At 37.6% G+C, this 6,686-nt stretch overlaps 1 protein-coding gene across 9 annotated transcripts in view; it reads left to right on the top strand.

Annotated features, from left to right (window-relative positions):
- LOC106874508 (lipoxygenase homology domain-containing protein 1) overlaps nt 1–6,686 on the top strand; it is a 163,270-nt gene that overhangs the window by 1,456 nt on the left and 155,128 nt on the right. For 2 of the 9 annotated variants that reach the window (XM_052971419.1, XM_052971414.1), the window contains exon 1: nt 195–320. The exons of the other annotated variants lie outside the window; for them this stretch is intronic. The gene's annotated coding sequence lies outside the window, so the exon portion shown is untranslated. Of the gene's footprint in view, nt 1–194; nt 321–6,686 lie in introns of those variants that run through there. 9 annotated transcript variants of the gene reach the window in all.

Genomic DNA, 6,686 nt, shown 5'->3' with positions numbered 1-6,686 from the left:
CCCCGCCATAAAATTTTTGGTGCACATTGGGATTAGGGTAATCTTCCAGTTTCGAGAGGTTAAAAAAGTAAATAAAATACAAGGGAAATAACTGAACGTCTTACCAGTATTATTCGTAGTTTATAAATAAATCACGTGATTTGATGACGTTAACTGTTTATATATAAATCACACACGTGATTGAATATCAGTTTCTTATGAGAAATCGAAAATGCCTCGTGGAAGACCGGCTGCACAACATCTAACCCTAACCCTAACCTTTTATAAAAAAAAATTCCGTCGCATGCTGTTTTAGAGAAAAAGTAGTACGGATAATACTGGTAAGTCGTTCAGTCATTTCCCTTGAATATTTTTATTTATTTCTTTTACTTCTCGAAACTGGAAGATTACCGTGTTCTACATATCACGGTCAAGCGATTCTCTCTCATAAGAATTAACGAAACAGCATTCAAAAATCTCGGCGGGGGGGGGGGGGGGGGACCCAGCGAAATGAAACCTGTAAACAAGAGGCACTTGCCTCAAAAATATTTTCAACTTTTGATCCCAACAAAATTCTCATTAAAAATACTTTATTTATTTAAATAAAAATTTTTAATGAGAATACAGAACAAAGTTTGCATCAATATAATTCTTCTTTCTTCTCCATATGAGCAATAGATAAGTTTAAATATTGAAAATCATTTAAATTTTAACTTTGCTGTTTTTAATCCTCGCTTGTCAGGGCCTGGCCCCCGCCAATAAGAAAGACTGATCTGATTGAAAGTCAAAGTTTTACTTTTTCATGGATCCATGTAGTATTTTTCATAATATATACAGTTATAACCAGAAGTCTTGGAGTAGAAATGCTGGTATTTCTGTGGTAGAAGATAGTGAGACGAAATGTAATATTGAGTTATCTCCCTTTAAACCATATCCCCCCCCCCTCACTTTATATTCCCGACATTAAAATAAATAAGGGCCAATATAATATTCTGCTTGATTTAACCAATTCTGTCCTCCTAAATTCCCAAGAGTGCTGGACTGAAAGACATAGCAAAAACGTCAGGTTGTATGGTTTGGGTTTACATTAATTCCAGTTGGACTGCATTATACAAGTTGTTGTTTGGCTTGAAGCCGACTTTGCTCCAGAAGGTCTATGACCAAAGGCAGTCTAGCCATGACCATCCAATCTTTTATTCAGACACAGCATATCTAAAACTACATTATCCATTGTGACCTTCCCTACTTTATAAAATGTGACGGACATTTGACTGGCATTTCTAACAGGTTGAGAAGCTGTATAGAGGTTTCTTGACTGGCTGGTCTTGGAGTTGGCACATTTAGGCAGTTCTTGGAGCTTACTTGGTAGATTAAGACAATTGACATCTGCCACAATGTGGTTGTAGTTGACATTTCTTATTGGATGGACACTGTTGACATCTGACACGTAATGGACACAACTGACATCTGTTATTGGGGGGGGGGGGCACAGTTGATATGTCATTTGTTGGCCGCAGTTGACTGTAATGTTCATACATTGCGGGCTAGTAATTTTTTTTTTTTTACCATGAAATAGATATCATGGGGACGGTGAACTGTACCAGTGACTATCATGATATAAATAAAATCAGAGCTCAAACAATCGGCTGTGATGTAGATGCATTATGAGGATAGCAACATATAGCAGTTTTCTAGATTTTGTGAACGGAAGGTAACTCAAACAACGTTCAGTGGTGTGTGACCATGACCATCTGTTCGACCGATTCTGATGGAGACGTTGTAGGGAGGTTCGAGTAAGGCAGTGAACTGGCAGTCGTTAGCACGCCGGACAAAATGCTTAACGGCATTTCGTCCGCCTTTTCTTTCAGAGTTCAAATTCTGCCAAGGTTGATTGTGTTTTTCATCCTTTCGGGCTCGATAAGTTAAGTACCATTTGAAGACCGGGGAGGCGGGGAGATCGATGTAGTCGGCTTAACCCCCTCTTACGAAATTGCTGGCCTTGTGTCAAAATTTGAAACCAATATTTGAAGGGAGATAAGACGTTCCTTGAAGGGAGACAATCTCTTAAAGGAGAAATAATCGCCAGTTCTCTGCAGAAGAGGGTGAGGAGTGGCAATGGGGGAGACATTTTATTTAACGCGAGTAACAGGGAAAGCAGGTGGCTCAGTGGTTAGGGTATTTGGATCACGATCATAAGGTTGTGAGTTCGATACCAGGCGGCGCGTTGTTTCCTTGAGCAAGGCACTTTATTTCACGTTGCACCAGTCCACTCAGCTGGCAAAAATGAGTTAATCCTGTATTTGAAAGGGCCGGCCTTGTTACACTCTGTGGCACGCTGAATCTCCCTGAACACCTACTTTAAGGGTACGCATGTCTGTGGAGTGCTCAGTCACTTGCACGTCAATTTCACGAGCAGGCTGCTCTGTTGATCAGACCAACAGGAACCCTCTCATCCTCATAACTGACGGGGTGTTAATAACTGTGGGGACAAATCAGTGAGGGCCAAATGTTTTCAATATTTCTTGATTTTCTCTCTATACACTTTCATTAAAGTTATTTGGCCTGGAGAAAAGCAATACAGATTTGGGGAATTGGCTACCTGCTTAGAAATTAAAAAAATGACCCTCCATTGTGTCGTTAATGCCAGAGAGTTTGTGCTATAAATAGATATTGCTACTTCAATTGTTGATGATGGAATGAAATATCTTTACCAGAAATTGGGATTTGTTTAGAGGATTCCAACCCAATCAGCCTTTACCATTTATGAATTATTTGAAAAATATCAACGGCCAAATGACCAGTGACCATCTCATCCAATTTCTGTTGCCAGACTTAAAGACTACCAGAATCTATACTCATGTATCAGATATTGTAATGTGTAAAGTTGTCCCTGCAGATGAGTTTTAAGTGGTATTTTATGTCAAAACAAGAAAATATGAGTAGACATACACTCAAAATCGAAAACTCCACTGAGAGTTGTAAGAAAGTTGGATGTTGTTTAATAACTAAAGTGGTGTACAGGAATTTGAAACCAAACTGGGAACTTTGAATGAAGTGCATTATTATTGCTCCTGGTCACGCAAACCTCTCTCTCTCTCTCTCTCGCTCTCTTCCCAAACTGTCAAAGTAGTGACGGTTGAGGCAAAGGAGGGCGCAACAGAGAAAAGGAAATCTCATCAGACTGGGTAGTAAGACTTCTAATTGTTATGTCTGTGGCTTCAGCTTCTACTGGGTTAAGGATCGTCCATTTGCTGAGAACGTTAAGAGGGGTCATGAAGCATGGGGGGGGAGGACAAGTAACATTGAAGCCATTTTGTAGTCGTTGATTGTCACTTTGTTACTCGTGTGAAATAACAAACAACAACACTCTCAGAAAGAGGGGAAACGAAAGCGTCATTTGATAATTTAAATGATAACCAACTTCTTAATAACTACTCCTCCTCCTCCTACACAACCCTCCCCATTTCTTCTTTCCCAACTCCTTTCTTTGTGACTGGTGACGATTGTCTCCCTTCAACTATGGATAAATTTCTTTGTTACTTTGTGACAAGTGTAATAATTCTTCTGAGAGGACTGTTTCCTGGAGATGTTGATGGAAACAGTGGAATGGAAATGTCTACAAAGTGCCTGAAGTACATCAGGATTTGCTGAGTCTGGAAGTGCTGCTGTAGTACTATTTTTAGCAGACTTCAGGCCTGTGGCTTGCTTGGGTAGGTATGTAATAAACAAAATAGCTGGAATGATTTGATCTCAATCATTGGTTTTGTCATGGATGAGTTTAATCGGTGTAGCCTTGAGTGTCAGATTGGTATATTCTCTCTGGTCATTCAAATGCAAGCTGTTTGTTTATCTGATGCTATATATATAAATTCAAAATGTTACAAACTTTAAATTAAAAACTGCAATATGCAATAATTTTTGCCTTTATTTCTGATTTTTTAGCAATTTTTATTTTGTAATTTTTTCTAAATGTTCCATTTTATTTTTTCACTTCTCTTCTTAATTTTAATTATTATTGTCTCAAATTCCACTTGCGAAAAAATATTGTTTGAATAATCTCAAATATTTCTCCCTCTTTTCATATTCCTTATCCATATCAATTTGAAGGTTGATTACCTCACTTATTTTCTTCTCGGTAATTCTAAAATATTATTCCTTCCATGGGGTTTGAACTCATTTATTCTGGTTCTAGTCATGTAATACCACTCTACATCTCATTCCCAAGCCTCTTAAATCTATAAAATTTGCTTTTCTGAAATTTCTGACAATTGTTCCTTTCTTCTCATTTAAATTAAAGTTAATGCCAATTCTAATTACTCTATGATCTCCTTTTCCTACTGTTTGTCCAATTTTTAAATTTGTAATTGTATTTCATCAAATACTTAATACTAAACTCAATAGGATTCCTCCTGGGTTACGTTATCTCTGAAAACTACAAGTGGAGTATAATCTGGACAAGAATGGAAAACTAGTCCCTTTTATACTCTAGGTGTACCCCAGGCTATAAGACAGATCAGCTCATTTTAACCCCAGGTATAGTTTATATATATATGTGAGTTTTTACAGTTTTTATATTTTTAAATTAACCTTATGAACTTTATAAAATCTCTGAAGAGGCCTAGAGAATCATCTATGTACCTTTATTTCATTTATTAATTACTTCAGCCTACTGGAGTTATATAGATAGAATGAGACATGTCACCTCTAGACTGAAACAGCTGTAAGATATTATCCCATTTTCTGTCACTATATGTCCTTTTTTTAATTATTGATATGACATAATATGTCGCATGTGTTTGTATATTGTTGTTTTAGTAAACAAATAAACAGTCCTGGAGAAGTATTTTTTCATCTGGAGGAGTATTATACTGTCTTATAAATAAGAATGTCATGTTATATAAAGTAGTCTAAAATACACCAAGCCTGAATAAAAGCCAGGATGGTCATGGTTAGAATGTCATTGATCATTGGTCTGAGGGATTAGAACTGATCTGGGGATAAACAATAACAAAAATATTTATCTTGGAAATATATTTAAACTTATTTTTTATCTGATGGTGAAGGGAAACTACAACAAAAATCGCCAAGACTTGTCTTATCAAAAACTAATTTGCAGAAGAAGAGTTGAAAAATTCCAAAGCATTTCCGTTTAGTTCTGGAACCACCCAAATATTGAAGATTCATCTTCTAGAACAGGGTTAAGATTAAATTAATTACAATACAAGAAATATCTGTTCTTTGTTTGATTCTTACCAAAATTGCTATCAATAATCTCAGAAGTGGTTGACATTCTTTGATCATGCCCCCCCCCCTCAACACCAGATTATTCCAACTGAACTTAATGATTCAGCTTCTCTATGTGGTTGCCCATGATAAATGTGTGTGTGTGTGTGCACACGCATAGAATAGTTATAAAAGTGGAAAAAAAAAATCAGGAATGTGTGTGTGTGTGAATGAGTTTGTATTTCCGTTTGTCTGCTTATGCTTTAACTGATTGGAAACAAAACCCTCAATTTCCATACTGTTGATGTTGTTTGTTGCAGTCCACTCTGCACTTCTTCACATCTCTTGTTGCATTCAATCAGTGTTGCATGTTTCCCGTCCTGGCTTTTTGTTGATTGATTCTGGGAGATTATTACATCCCTTGGAAACAAATGGGGTTAGCATCAGGAAAGACATCCAGCAAAAGACCCTTGTCTGACCCATGAAAGCATGGAAAGTGGACATTAAAATACCTTGGCCAAGTGTCATCTATTGCAGCTCTAACCTGACTAAATCCTTGAGAATGGAATTGATAGATGGAAACTGAAAGAAGCCTGTTGTTAAGTCACCTCATAAATAATGTGGTTTTTTTATACTTCTTTCATTTTCCAAAGTTAAGATAAACAAAGTTCTTTTTTATTCCAAAATATACTCCCCTTCTGTCTATCTTGTAGACTTGCAAGGCTCCTCTTCCAAAATTCACTTGTCCATGATGCAAAATACGCCTCCAGGACTGTCCTGAGAAGAGTTAAGAGAGAAGAGTTAAGCTAGAAGCCAGGAGGAGATGAGGAGCAGTGATTTGGCTACCCACCGATGGAGGAGGGAGGGGGCGTTACGGTTGAGGGTCGAAACACCCGATGAACATTGGATGCCGTCTGACGACATCAGTTCCTACTGGCCAAGGCTCCATTCACTTTGGTGAATTGATAAAGCACCTCTTTATAGGTGCTACTAACGTGTGTGTGTGTGTGTGTGTGTGTGTGTGTGTGTGTGTGTGTGTGTTTAATAAAATATGAATAAGATGTAATTTATTTTATCAGATTATGCTATATGTATTTCAACATGGTACCTACTTGTTTGTTCCTGATGTATTATATAATTACATGACCAAACCATTTCTTTAGGCATTTTAAACAGTTGACAGTTAAAACTAGCCTGACTAATGGACCTGAAGATTGCTTAGAGACACAAGAAATGTTATAAAATCCTGCCTACCCACATGTCTTCACAGCAAGAAACTATTAGTAGCTCTTATCATTATTCTCATCATCATCGTTTAATATCTGCCTTCCATGCTAGTGTGGGTTGGACGATTTGACTGAGGACTGGTGAACCAGATGGCTGCACCAGGCTCCCATCTGATTTGGCAGAGTTTCTACAGCTGGATGCCCTTCCTAACGCCAACCACTCAGAGAGTGTAGTGGGTGCTTTTACGTGCTATATAT

The sequence above is a fragment of the Octopus bimaculoides genome, chromosome 11 (genome assembly GCF_001194135.2).
Source record: "Octopus bimaculoides isolate UCB-OBI-ISO-001 chromosome 11, ASM119413v2, whole genome shotgun sequence".
Lineage (NCBI taxonomy): Eukaryota > Metazoa > Mollusca > Cephalopoda > Octopoda > Octopodidae > Octopus > Octopus bimaculoides.
Note: the sequence above shows the minus strand (reverse complement) of the source record. Positions and strands in the feature narration are given on the sequence as shown.